The sequence below is a fragment of the Puntigrus tetrazona genome, chromosome 6 (assembly GCF_018831695.1).
Source record: "Puntigrus tetrazona isolate hp1 chromosome 6, ASM1883169v1, whole genome shotgun sequence".
In the NCBI taxonomy this organism is placed as follows: Eukaryota; Metazoa; Chordata; class Actinopteri; order Cypriniformes; family Cyprinidae; genus Puntigrus; species Puntigrus tetrazona.
This window is the reverse complement of record NC_056704.1, coordinates 9,487,175-9,502,593: the sequence shown is the minus strand read 5'-3', so window position 1 is coordinate 9,502,593 and position 15,419 is coordinate 9,487,175. Positions and strand designations below refer to the sequence as shown.

Sequence of the window (15,419 nt, the reverse complement as noted above, 5' to 3'; positions counted from 1 at the left end):
CCTTGTCATTTCTGACTTATAACAAGAAATTATGTCTAAAATCTATGTGAAGCTGTCAACTCAAAAAAGAGGGTTTATGGATACAAAAGTAAATGAAGGTATGTCATTACTACACCAACTGGAGGGAAACGTTCATCATTTTTAACTATGTCAAAATAATTATTTCACCACCCTATGTGAACCTGAGAGGACGATACATATTGAAAAACTGTATTTTATTAGTGTATGTTAGTGCCCCTTTCCGTTGTCTTCCTTTTGTTTGGCAAATTATAAAAATGTTCTTATATGCTCAATTGTTTTGGAAAAGACAGCTTCTAAAAACATACAGTAGACTGGTAAGAAGCATAGCTCTGTACATTTAAATATTTGTTGCCAATTTGATGTTGTGATGACAGCTTCGAAGGCAACCAAGGGACTGACTGGCTTTGCTGATACGCACTGCTATCTCTTTGTCGAGAGAGCCGTCAGATGAGATGGTGCTTCCAAGGTGCTCCACCACCTTCAGCTTTGTCCCATCAACTGACAAATTGGGGGGTAGCATTCTGGTCATTCTCATGCATGAGAAGATCAAGTTGAACAGGACTCTAACAAGATAGCAGCCCTATTTCACACCATTTAAGATTGAGAAGGGAGATTGAGAAGTTTTTACAATACCCCTGCATAACATTGTGAAATTTAATGTTTCTTAATTTTCTTGGGCAACCAAACTTGCTGAGAATGACCCAAAGTGCCTCTCTGTTCATGGTGTCAAAGTATTTATTTGGTTAATAAAGAACCATGTTTTGGTCTATACATTTTTCTTGGAACTGTATCAATGAGAAGACCATGTCAACAGGACTCCAGCCAGATCTGAACCCACATTAGGTTTCTGGATGCACTTCTTCTGAGATGGTCTCAATGCCAAATTATTTTGAGAAGCTTAGAAGGAATGTTATCCAAACCTGCAGTCTTGCCAGAGCTGGTTTGGTTAATGGCCATGATGACTTCCTCTAGGGAGGGAGGAGGGTTTAGGTCCCATATAACTGTTCTTTGTTAAATTGAGTCCAGTGCCACTTGATCAAAGGTGGAAGGTCTGTTAAGAAGGTCTGTTCGCTTAATCTTTCAGCATAGGGTTCCATCAGCAGAGAGAAGTGAGGTAATGCCTGGACTTAAAAACCCATATACAACTTTCAGCAAGTTGTAGATTTCTTATTAGATTCAGTACAGTTCTGTACTTTGTCAGCTTTTTCGATCCAACCAGCTGTCTTGCATACAACAGAGATCTTTTTGTACCCTTTGCTGTAGATGCTTGAACAGATTTTTATTCAGTGTGGAGTTTGAATTGTTCTGTCACTTATGTGTTGACTCAAAGCTTGTCTTTAAGTAGTTTAGAGATATCTTGATGCCTCCTTGGTTTGGGCCAAGCACCACTTTTGCTGAATCAGCCAATACTTTTTAGACAGATTCTGCTGCTCATTGACGTTATAAGTCGTTGGAGCAGACAGTACATCATCAAGGTGCTGTTGGCATGCTGCATGTTTCCAAAGTTGTAATTTGCCCTGATGCCTTTCAATAATGTGCTATGTGCTAGGTTAAGGACAGCTTTAATAAGCCTGTGGTCAGTTCATCAGTCGGCTCCACGCATGACCACGTGATCTTCATTTCCTGGATGTCCGCCTTCTGACCATGATGAAATCGATCATATGCCACTGTTTGATTTGGAATGTATTCAGGATGATTTTATACTTGTTTGTCATCCTGTAAAGTGTGCTTATAGTTGGGTAGATTTTTCTTGCACACATTGTCAGAAGCATCAGACCAGACCATTACAGCTGCGTAGTGTGAGCAGGAGATTGGAAATCTGAGCTTCATCAGATTCCAGTTGGGAGATCAGTCAAAGGCGTAGGAGATAGGTGCTTATGGCAAAGCCGACTCCATGGATTTTAACTTGGTTTCAGGTTTACCTTTCAAAAGAATATTTACCCTCCCTCGGATTCACAAATCAGTCCTTCATCAGTAAGACTAGTTTCATTTAGAGCAGCAGTCTTGGATCTTGTATCGACAATGAACAAGCTCCCTTGCCATGATGACTGTCCTTCTCTGGAGTCTCGCTGTAGTGTCCTTGTCCAATAGGATGCGGATATTCCATGATCCAAAGGTAAGTGATCCAAAAGAATTTATTTTATTGGAGAAATCATTGCAATGTCGGCAGAAGGCAAAATCCATTGGCACAGTTAGATGTTATAACTAGTAACTTCCTTGGCTGCAGTGGTTAGTCATGTTTGCCAAAAAGCTCCAACATGCCCTCTGTACTACACAGTGCCCTTATGCATCACTTTCCTGACTGTTGAACAAGTATGGTGATTTCTTCAAATGTAAGATGAGCAATACCCAGTTCACCAAAGGAAGAGATCAAATGTTTACCCTCAAAATGGTTTAGCAGGCCTGTCAATGCTTTGCATGCTACAGCTTCTAGGAGCCACAGGTGAGAGCTGAGCGTCAAGAAGGGACATAAGGTGGACAAGCTGCTCTTAAAAGACACAACAATAACCTGACATACACCTTTTTAAAAAATCTAAAAGCGAGTCAAATTTAGGCAGACCAATAAACAATGTTGATCTGCTGTGGTTCTTGTGGAGACTGAAAGAATGCTACAATCTCTTCTACTGTTTCGTCGTCCTTTTTTTTTTTTAAGTAGTAGTTTTAAATGTTGATTAAATGACTTGACATTTATTTGCTGCAGTCACGGCTATATGTTTGTCCGACAAGGCTCTTCTTCGGCTTTTGCTGTGGTACTGCGGGTTACACCAGCAACACTGCACTGCACTGCCACTGCAGACTCCTGTGTAGTCTACACCGTAAATGCTGCAGCATTTATTATGTAATGTGTTGTACCCAATTCGGCTGATTAGTAAACATTAACTCTTATCAACTTTCTAGCTTTTTGAAAAATATAAAAATGAAATACTGATTTGTTATGTATTAGTTAATGTTTGGCAAAAATTATTTATTAATTAAAGATATTATAAAGCATTACCCTAAATTACGAATGTCTTTGATGAAGAAAAAAAGACTAAAATTACTAATACTAAAATTTAAATTGTTCCTCAGGAAATACAGTAAAATAAAACAAATCAATCAATTACATAAAAAAAGCATTCCATGACATCATTAACATTTCCCTTTATATATGTAATCAGTCTTACCTCAAAATCTTCAAGTAAAATAAACCCCTTTAGGATAATACAAGATCCCTCCATGATATCTAATTTGCAATAACAACCTGCTTATATATACTGTATATATGAGGGATTACACAGAATACTTTACCTCCATTAGCTAATCTCCTGTTTACTTTATAAGAACACACAGCCCAAAAAGTGAATAAAATGAGCCAAAAATTAAGGCCTATTATGATCAAAATACCTGGTTTGAATAATTCACTCTTAATCATCATTGAGGTGTCAACTACCCAAATGCAGCTGAATGCAAGTGTAATTAGCATCTCACCAGCGTAGAGCAATTTTGATTGGTGTTGTGAGACAGGAGGTGAAAAGGTCAGCAGGGAGGTCAGGGTTCATGGGCAGAAGTTCATTGGCCTCACAGGCAGCCAACTGAATGCAGTTCTTCATAGAGGGAGGCAGGGGCATCTGAGCCAGTGGGTGGTTAGGGTTTATTGCTGCCACCTAGTAAAAGACAACGATAACCAGTGAACAACAGTAAAGCAGGTCTCAAAAGAGCACTGGGCATGAACTCTTAATATATTGAATCATTTGTGGCACAGATGCCATCATCTGCACATTTTTTTTTGCTGAAGGCTTAGGTTATAACTTAGTTGTCATGCATTCTGAGGCAGGTTTAACATTCTTCACATTATATCAGTCACATAACGTTTATAAATATAGGGTATGGCTTTGATTTCAATTAGTAACACATTGAGAAAAATTATGTCAATTCTGATGTCAATCCTTAGTGCTTTTTTAACTTAAATTACTCACAGTGCTAAATACTTGGCAGTTGTGGACTTTAGTTGCATGTAGTTTCAGATTCTTTTATTTTATATATTTTTTATATTTGCACATTAAATATTTTTTGAATGATGAAAATTCTGAAAATGATCAGGTGCTCAAACTGTGGCAGCCAATGGTGTCCAGTCTTCTTGATATATGCAAACTGAAGACACTTTTGGTACTTTGGACCAAGACCGTGCACACAGATTTCCATATTGATAGGACAAATGGTTTGCATGGTTATAGACATTTTTATGTTGTTTCCCCCCTTTTAAAGTGTCACAAAATGGTCAGGTTCCACATTTTTTATTCCTGCGACCTCAAATTGAGTTCTTACATAAGTGCTCTGAGTTTGGCAAAAATACCTCATTCTGTTCAGGAGTTATGGCCATTTTACTCACCTTTGCAATGTCAAACATTTTTGATAATTGATATTTACTCTCCAGAGAATCTGCATTGCTTTTGTTCCAATTGGGTAAAAAACCTAGAACTATGCGCATGAACAATGGTTTTGGCATTGTTGGCAGGTTCTAAAGTCCTACTGGAAAAGGAAATCAGCATCTGCATAAAGCTTGTCAGCAGATAGAAATATGAAGTGCTCTAATATCTCCTGGTAGAGGGCTGCATTGACTTTGGACTTGATAAAACACAATGGACCAACACATTCAGAAACTTCACACTGCACTTAAATTCTGTATCTTTCCAGTCTTCCTTCAGACTCCAGATCTTGATTTCCAAATAAAAGGCTAATTTTTTATATTAAAGAGGACTACTGAGAAATAGTTCAGTTATACTGCTCCTTAGCCCATGTAAGATGCTTCAGACATTATTTCTGTTTCAGAAGTGGCTTGGTAGTCCTTTTCCTGAAGACATCTGATTAGGTGACTCTTGATGGCTCCAGCTTCAGTCCACTCCTTGTGAAGCACTTCCAAGTCTTTTTGGCTTGGTAGTATTCTCAAGCTTGTGGTCATTACTTTTGTTTGAGCACCTTTTCCTACCTAATTTCCTACCTAAAGCTGCAATCATCAATAAACAAACAAACAAACAAACAAAAAATGTTTTACCTTACATGTAATGAATCGAGAATCAGGTATCGGTGACAACTGGCCCGATCTGACCTATAATTCCTGCTAGGTGATTTAAAAGTTTAAGATGCAGTTTAAGCAAGGAGTGCCTGAGAAAACACGCTGTCCCGATTCAGTATCTGTGGTCAGATGAGATGTTGACAGGCTTAATGTAAGTGTCATTATTCAGTTATTATTTTAACTAGTTATGAAATAAAATTCTCTCACCTTAGAAAACGAACTATTATCCTGTCCTGCCAGATTACCATGTTCATAGCGTGTGCTCTGTACCATGCAAATTAAAAAAAGTGCAATTCAGCACATTTTTTATTTTTTATTTTACTGCATTAGCCAACACTGAATCTCAGGTATCTGAATCGGTATCAGAAGCAAAAAATGCGTCCCTGCCCTAAACTTACCCTATAGTGTTAACAAATACATAACTGATATAAAAACGCATTTGTTCAAGCAACTGTGCCATTTTAACTTCCTTTTACATATATTTGAACTGTTTTGTCAAACCGTATTTACACAGGATTGGAACTGGTGCTCCTCGCCTCTTCAAAGGAACTCTTTCAGTACTGACAAGCTTGCAAGACTATTTTCCACAGGCATTGCTTGATATCACTGGTATGGCTACAAACTGCCTTGATTATTATGCCAGAACAGAAGTGTAGTTCCTAATCATGTCGGCAATTTTTCATTTTCTGCCAGTCTTAGTACACAATGTAACTACAGAAAAGTCATGTTTTAAATTGGAAAAATATCCAAAGTCTTTGGTGATTTTTAAAAACAAAATTACTTTAGAAAAGTAATGCTAACGTTCAAAAGCCTATGACAGCAAGGGTAGTTTTTAACAAACCAAAAAAAAGAGTTTGTGTTTCACTCCTGCAAGTTTTGTCCAGCCCACCCGCTCCCGCAAATATTCAAATTTTGCATGTAATTTTCGAGTATCAGGGAGAGCAATGAGGTTTCGCGCTGCTCTGATCACTTTTGATTTTGCGATCGCTCTGTGTGAATCTGTATATTGCATCTAGCTCGAATATGTTGAGTAGCAAATTCCCTGCCCTGGTCTTGTAGGTCATCACTCATCTCAACCCATAATCAGTCAGATCTGACTCCTGCAAGCACTTTATTTTTCCTCTTTATTCGTACTGCACAAAATGTGGTTTAATAATGTGGTTTAAATGCAGTCTGAAAATTGTCCACTGTACTCTGAGACAGAGAAGGACAGAGGATGAGGGAGCATAAGTTCAATTCCATTACAATTCCTTCTCTATGAGCTGAATGAGTAAAATCACCTGTCTTCTCTTCCTTCATTTCTCCTTTAACCCTCTTTATTGAGCTACACTTATCTTTCAACCCCTCAGACATTCACTCTCTCTTAGTTCCCATAGTTCAATAATGCAGTTTAATTTGACCCCAATCAATCCACTTCAGTCCAGCATTTTGTACATATGTGAATGTTTAATCATTTTGGTTCAAACGACAAAGAGATTTGCCTTTGATGTTTAATTTTCCACCATCCATCCATCTCTTTTATTTTCTATAAGAAGGCTGTCTGATCTACAACACTGCCTTGTTGTGACTGTGGCTTTGAAATACTGAGGGACAAGATACTGCTGAAAAGAGGAGTAAAACCAGCAAAAGAGAAAGAAAAAGGACAATCCCCAGCTAACCTAAAAATCCATCTTATAAAATATTCATTCTGAAAAAGAAGAAGACAGGGAATTGGAGCAAAACAATCTAATTTATGACTTCACTCTCTCTAACCTTGCAGAAAGAGCTGCTTAGATCATGCTCATAGAATGCTTTGTGGTTTTCTGCCAGTGATGAGTGTCCAGTCATGAGTGAACCTGTCTCTGTTTCACTCTCTATATGAGTGATTTTTGTAATGAACTGTAATCAGTATATTTAGGATTTGATTATATTTAGTACATTTAAGAATCGATTTATAAAGAACATGCCAACTACATGTCTTTCTGTGGATGAGTGGTTCTATTGCTTTTTATGATTCTGAGAGTACTGGGATTAAGCTTTTCTGTGATTGACATGTCTGAGAAGTGAAGGAAATTGTACAATTCTGATGTAATATTTCAAAAACATTGCACTACTATTACAATAGTTCACGCATAAAAATGAATCATTCCCACACCCTCCAATCCAAACCATCTTTCTTCCATGGTACAGAAAAGATGTTTAAAAAATGTCCAAGTGGTTTTCAGTAAGAACTTAATTTGGGGTATATTACTCACATAAAACATTAGAAGACTTGGACAGTGGTACACAAACTGCATGAACTACTTTTATGGTACTGAAAAGGGATTTTTGTTGTTGTTGTTGTTGTATTTTGCCCTTTTTTGAGCTTGAGAGACCACCCCACCACCCCACCACCACCCATCACCACCCACTCCAATTTAAAAGGGTCATGAACTGAGGAAGTCATCAACTGCCTTGATCTTTTGATATATAAGAGGTCATTGTACTACAAAAAACATTCTGTAAGTTTCAGAACTCAAAACCTTCTCATTAGTCTAAAAAAACATAATTCTATAAAACTTCTGTTTGTGTGTGTGTGTGTGTGTGTGTGTGTGTAATCACACACCTCCAGCTCCTGCTCCTCTGCAATGCAAACTGTTTAAATGACTTGACAATGATCCCTGCATTGGAGCAGTCATACACGAAGATGGAAGGACTTCCCATCCATGTCTGTAGGTCGTAGATGGAAAGAGGGATGTACTGTGTGTAGTTCTGAAAGAGAGAGAGAAAGAATGTATGTGGCAATTCAAGCTTTTATGGCATCCAGACCGAACCACCCCATCAATAGGTTTTGCTTGTGTATATATATATATATATATATATATATATATATATATATATATATATATATATATATATATATATATATATATATGTGTGTATGTGTGTGTGTGTGTGTGATCCTGGACCACAAAACTTGATTTTCATTCAGTGTGCCTGGTTGCTGATCCCTGACATATACAGATTCAAGCAAATAATAATAAAAAGCACAACTGTACAGCAAAACATTAATAAAATAATTTCACTATAATTATTAGTGAGTTTGTTTCAAAACAAAAAAACAAAAGCATTATATTACAAAATAACATTTTACAGCTTCTGTGATTATTTGCTTTTTGAGAGAGTGAGGTAAATGTTCTTTGTTTGATTTCTGTACATAATTTATTTGCTAAAAAAAATAACATAAGGCATAGCATGCAGTTTTTTTATTGAAATTGTAATCAGCTTTAATACAAATTCAGCAGTATTGAAAATTAGGGATGCACAATAAACTTTGGCCATGTATATGTAAAGTGCATCTTGTCAGTAAAGCTGATTCTGTAATTAGCGGTAAATGCCATCACATGAGTGATTTCACACTGAGCAGTATTCACTACACAGAGCCGTTGTTCACTGACAAGCTGCACAAACCCACGTTCATTATCAGTATTGCTCAGCTTGTCAGTGAACAATGGCTCTGTGGAGTAAATACTGCTCAATGTGAAATCACAGTGTCTATCCCTATTAAAAAAAAAAAAAAAAGACACATCAAGTATACTTGAACAGACTTTTTTATAATGTGTTTAGTCAGGCTAAACATAGGTCTACTGGGGGCGTACACAGTGCCCCAGGTTAATTGACCCACACGATGATATGATATTGAAAAAAAGCCTGATTACTTGTTCTGCTTTTTTTCTTGTGCACGGCACCCTGTTCCATCACTGGTTGCCCATGTCACCCATACCTAAACCTAAAACTCAGTTCATTCCCAAATCTGACTAATGGTAACACTTTATTCCAATAGTCCACTTTAGAAATTTACTAACTTTGCAACTACAAGTCAACTAGGAATCATTAGAATATAAGTAAACTATCTGCTTAATATCTTTTAACGCTTTATTTTGATGGTTCCACAACATACAACATACTGACTATCAGAAACTTTGCAAGTACATGTCAGCGTATTTTACCAACCCTAACAATCTACTCTGAGAATTAGTGGACATGCAGTTGCAAATTACTGAGAATTAATTGACACGTAGTTACAAAGTTACTTATAGCTAAATGTCTGATGTCTAAAATTGATTATCAAAATAAAGTGTAACCTAACTAATTAAATTAGTCTGTGTAAAGTCAATATTAAATGTGAGTTCTGAGTTTGTCACACACATGAAAAATGTGTTATTAACCTTCAGACAAATTTGAATGCTAAAAACATAAAGTAAATAAAATAAGGCATCGAAATCTGTCTTCTTCGCTCTCAAACACTGTGGGCCTCTCACAACAGTCTTTCTCAAGCAGCTTGATTTAAATAAGCATACCAAGCTCAGCTGTTTTGTAAATTATAGCAAACCACGTAACGTGACGAAGGCATAGCTAGATAGCACAGGGTCTCACAGCGATCAGTCTGTGCAGTCAGTGTTGCTTCAAGTGGAACACAGCTCTTATAGTTTTACAGAGCTCCCATATAGATCAATAAATCTTGATCACAAAAATGAAAAACTGTTTAATGATATAACTCCACCATTAAGTATATAGTTCATAGTCTTTGTAACATGTTTCAGAAATGCATTTCTAACATTTATTTAATAAAATGTAAAGGAGAGCGCAAATAATTTACTATTTGTCACTGCTCACTAAACCAGTTTTTACCTTACCTTGTTAAAGACCCAGATCTCTCCATTGACAGTGGGTCGAGGCACTCCATGGCCATTATAATGGAAGAGAACACGTTCCTCTTTGGCATTTCTCCGCAGTGAAGTACACAACTTCTTCACCTCATCAACTGTAGGATCCAAACTCTGCTTATAGCGGGCCTGGAAGAGAGAGAATATTACATAACAATAACATTCAGTAAAAACATCAATAGGAGTATAACAGTCCAAATATTACATAAAAATTAATATTAAAACAAAATGAAAGTTACTAACCCTTACTAACCCCTGAAAAATAAAACTAATTGACTGTTATAAACTATACTTTTTGTAACGTTACAAAAGCATGATGTTTCGGTACAGCAGGGGAGGGAAAATTAAACATAAAATTGCTTTTTTTTTTATCAAACAGTGGTTTACTGAACAGATTGGGCTTTCTTTCCATAAATTTAAATTTAAAGTTAAAAATCTACACCAGCTTATGCTTTAAACCGAAGGCCCCCTCTAAACTATTTAATAACTGTTTATTTTTAAATAGAATAATAACCTCTATTTAAAAAAAGTAGTTTTACTTTGACTTTTAACTTGCAAAATTTCTAGCCTGTATGTTGTTAAATGGATTATAATGAATGAATAAAGTGTTATAAATAACTTTATAATATGTTGTATCACCTTAATATTCATAAGATCTGTTTTAATGTGTTATAATATTTATCTATTTGTGGTTACAGCTTTAAGAGTATAATAGCTTGTAGTTGATCACACTGAACACAATGATCACAATACATCCTCTTATATTACAATGGATATAATAAATAGATATTTCAGCTGAAAGTATTAGCTAGCTCACGTTAGTCTCAATCTAAGCCTCACAGGAAACACTTAAATAACACGCAGCACCTAACCACCCAAGAGATGTGCTAAGGTACTCTGCAGAACTGTCAAGATATGATATAGTCCCTTATAAACAAAGATTTCATATGGTGTTCATTATGTGTTATGAATAATCATACTCTTAAAAGTTATAAATCACAAATAGGTAAAAATTATAATGTATTATAATAATTTTTATTATTATTTATGAGATTTTATAACACATTATACGTTATTTTTTATAATGGATTCATTATAATGCCTTAAGATTAACCTCACACGTATTATATATACAGCTTCATAGAAAGTGTACCCAAATATTTATTTAATAAAAGAATTGATTTAAATATAAGATCGTTTTTTAAATACCCAAGTAAATGTGAGAGAATATAGTGAATATTCACTGCACTCAAAGAAATAATGTATTTAACAATTATTTTTATTTTATTTTGTCCAAGAGGATTTAATACGATGCTTACAGTTCACGGGTGTGGCTCAAAAAAAATCTGATTATCAGATTTCTATTGTATTATTCTTTTGCCATAATCACAGAAGAGGCAAAACTGTATGTGCCATGTGTGAGAAAGAGAGAATGATGCAGTGTGAAACACGGCTCTTTTTTTTTTTTTTTACTGTCCTCTCCCGCTGGGGTAAGTGTGTGTGTGTGTGTGTGTGTGTGTGTGTGTTAGTATTACATAACTCTAAATAAGCGAGAGATGGTGTTTGGGAGAGTGTTAAGAAATTGTGTTTAGAGCTGTTCATATCACAGCCTCATGTCCCAACACTACAGGTTAGTCAACTGGTGCGTGAGTATGTATAGATTTAGCCTACTTGGGCTTGACCAGATACCTCTACAAGGATAGGCTATTGGGAAATCACCTACATTGTTGGGCCAGCCAGAAACCCCCCTCCCCACACATTAAATAACGTCTTAAATTACTCCACCTCAAATGAAATTTTTGTCATTAATCACTTACCCCATGTCCAAACCCATAAAAGCTTTGTTTGTCCTCAGAAATTAAGATATTTTGGATGAAACCGGGACGCTTTTGACTGCTCCATTGACTAGAAAAGCATGAAAGATGTCGTCAAAATAGTCCATCTGTCACGTTGTTGAAAAATAATTAAAAAAAATGCATACAACGTATGTACGTGGATACATTTTTAATGTTCAGATCAAAGCTTAATCAACATATCCGCATACGGTGCTGCTGACAAAGAACAGCATAGATTGCTTCACGTATGTGAAACTCTTCAAAATGGCGCTAGAGTGACGTTGAGGAGATAATAAGAGAGCTATAAGAAGTCGTCTGAATCCACACTAAAATATTCTTGTAGCTTCATAATATTACATTTGAACCACTGATGGCAGACTGAGCATTCAGATGATGTCTTTCATACTTTTCTGCACCTTGACAATGGCAATCGTTTAGTAGTCAATGGGACAGTCACAAGCCTCCGGTTTTCATCAAAAATATCTTAAATTGTCTTCTGAAGACAAACAAAGCTTTTACATGTTTGGAACAACAAGTGATTAATGCAAGAAAAAATATATATATATATTTTGATTGATGACAGAAATGTCATTTTTGTGTGAACTACTCCTTCATTTACTCACCCTTGAGTAGTTCCAAATCTGTATGAATTTATTTAATCTGTCGAACACTATTTTTAACAAAGTTTGTAACCAAGCTGTTTTGGGTCACCAATTATTTCCAAAGTAAAAAAAAGAAAATAGTACAGAAATCAATGGTGACCCAAAACAGCCCAGTTACACAGTTTCTTTAAAATATATTCCTTAGTGTTTGGCAAAGCAAATAAATGTATACAGATTTGAAACAATTTTAGGGTGTATAAATAATGACAGAATTTAAATTTTTGGGTAGCTTATGTCTGTGTACTATATTCTGTAAATGGAATGTAATTAGAAAGGTATTACATATATTTTAGCTGTGTACTGAAGGGTTAAATCAAATGAAGGTGCCCATTACATCTACATAATTACATAACTGTACAGTCTGTTCCAAAAGTTATTTACATGGTATGTATAACAGCTACTACTAAGTACTTACTAGGTGATTATTCTGTATTATGGACACCTTAAAATAATGTGTTGTAGAAATTTCGGTAACACTTAGGGGTGTAACAATACACCAATGGCACGGTTTGGTTCGGTTCACAGTTTGCTGTGGGTATAGGGTTCATGTCATCTTACCAGCAATGCTGAGGAACAATAGAGTCTCTTACTAACAACAGCAATAACTCTGTGTAACTACGGTTTGACAAAACAGTGTAAAAATCTGTGTAAAAGGAAGTTTAAATGGCTTTGGGTGCATCAACAAAAAGCGTTTTTACAGCAGTTTTGCATTTGCATATCACTATTGGGTAGGTTTAGGGTTGGATTTGGTATAGGCAAATTTCCAACATGATAGAACATTAACTTTAGCAAGAGTCCATGGATATTTCAAATCTGAACCACTACAATACATATATCAACGTAATAAAAAAAAGTGTCAGGGTCCATGTATTGAACCGGTGTTTTAGAGCCACTCAGTGTACATTTCTCTTTGAAACTGCAACGAAACAGGTAGGAAGAGATGAATTGTAAAGTAAAGTCATTATTTTTCTCTTCATTACGCACAAAAAGCATTCTTGTAGCTTTTGTAAAATTAAGGTTGAACCACTGAAGTCACATGGACTGTTTTATGTTCTGTGTGAACTCCACCTTATCTTGCTGCATCTCTCTATTTTATTTAAATCTCTTTCCATAACTATGAAGGAAATTCATCAACATTAACTTTAGAGGAGCTATTACAGCCTCTCATGTCAGGTCAGGACTAATGTGAATTCACATTGTATTTATAACCAAATTTAATAATAAATTTCATTCACAAAATTCTTTGCATTTATACATCTTGCATGTTTATTAAATATTTTATCAAATGTGAGTGTAGCGCTATCATCAACATCTACAAAAAAAAAAAAAAAAAAAAAAAAAAGAAGCAGATTCTGTTATATGCTTTTGAATTGTGGGAATGTTTAAAGATCACAGTGGGGTAAAATGCTGGGCACTTGTGCAGCATCTAGAACAAATCAAATCACTGATTATTACCATCTAAACAGGACTTTGACCATGCTGTCTCTTCGTGTAATTGGCTGGACAGTTTGTTTAAGTGAGTGAGAGTGAGTCAGAAACTGTTAAAGCGACAGGTTTGAACCAGATGAGGTCAAGACTGAAAGACTAAATCACCTCCTGTCCTCCTGTCCAAATCTGTGAGGAGTCACACTTCCTCATACATACACAGGAGCTGTATCATTGGCAGCTAAATAATGTGACTGTTTCTGTGACTAAGTGACATTATTATGCAACTGGATGAAGTCCAAAGCAATCAGTTTTTTAAACACAAAAGCATTACGCTTTTCAAATGATTGTGTAACACCACATCAGGATGGATGCTCAACTGAAGAGGATGTGATGATACTTAACATGAGCTTCCCATATCATTTAAAATTAGAAAAATAAACAAATAAATAAATAAATAATTTAATTCAATTTAAAACAATACTGCATACATACAAGCACACAGTTATATTAAATAAAGATAAACACAATAATTGTTTTAAAGTATTTTACAGTTAAAATGTATATACATTTTATATTTAAATATATAAATTATAATGCAATATTTAAATATGTAAATTATATTTAACAGTGGAAAAGAGATAACCATACATGAAAGAAAAAAAAAATAAAGCAAAACCTAGACCTAAATTAAATCAAATTAAAGCATTTTAAAAAATAAATGGATAATAAATATATTATTTAGGTTATGAAGTTAACAATGAACAGTTGAACAATGAACAGTTTTATCTATTTTTATGTTTTCAAAGGAATATTGATATATTGAGTTGTTTCTACTAACCCTGTAATGCGTGACAGTAATGAAGCGTACAATGCAGAGAGAATATCCAAAACAATCAACCTTAATGACAAAATCTCAAGAGAAACAGCAAATATACAATGAACAGAAAAAACTGACAACTTAAATGCAAAGACAGGATCAATCAATGAACAACAGGCAATACAAGTAGAAACTAACTAGCAGACAGAACGCAGGCGACTAAAAACATGGAAGATTTTAAAATTAAACCAACACAGAACAAGACCACAAACTAACCCCTGTATATCTCCAGGCTCTGTTTGATTGCTTGTTTGTGTGTGCAGTGTTGCAAAATGTTTTCATTGAAAGTAGCTAAAACTGTTAATGGCATTTTATTGGCAAATTCACTGATCTATATATAAGCAAGATGAGAACTTAGGTAAGGTTAGTTTAAAAATATTTGACCCTAAATGTTTTTTAAAAAAGTCTCTAAATCACTAAATCTATGTGTGCATGTGTGAAGTACAGAAAATGGTTTAGTATTGTGAAATCACCATCAAAAATACTACAAAGCATGTCATCCTACTATGATCCACACACTTCCATTCAAATCAATACATACTCAGTAGGTTTACTGAAATGAACACCCTGTCTGCACGGACACATGGCATCAAAAGCCAACAGAACCCATTAAAATCATTATGTGGTGTGAACTACTGACAGTAAATGGATGCCCTTTTGACATACTCTTTATTAGGGATTTGTCATTTATGTCAGCTTTGATGCATTCAGTGTAGACAGCAGCCTCTGGTTGTTAGGCAATTAGGCAATCTGCCTAACGTACACACGGACAATAAACATAAAGGAATAAGCTTTTTTAAAGCAACCCTCCAATAAACTGCTGTATGTACTGCTTTAACTAGTCACTAACAAATGTAT

General features: G+C 35.3%; 1 pseudogene; it reads right to left on the bottom strand.

Annotated features, from left to right (window-relative positions):
- Positions 1-15,419, bottom strand: part of LOC122346817 — a 128,728-nt pseudogene that overhangs the window by 75,105 nt on the left and 38,204 nt on the right.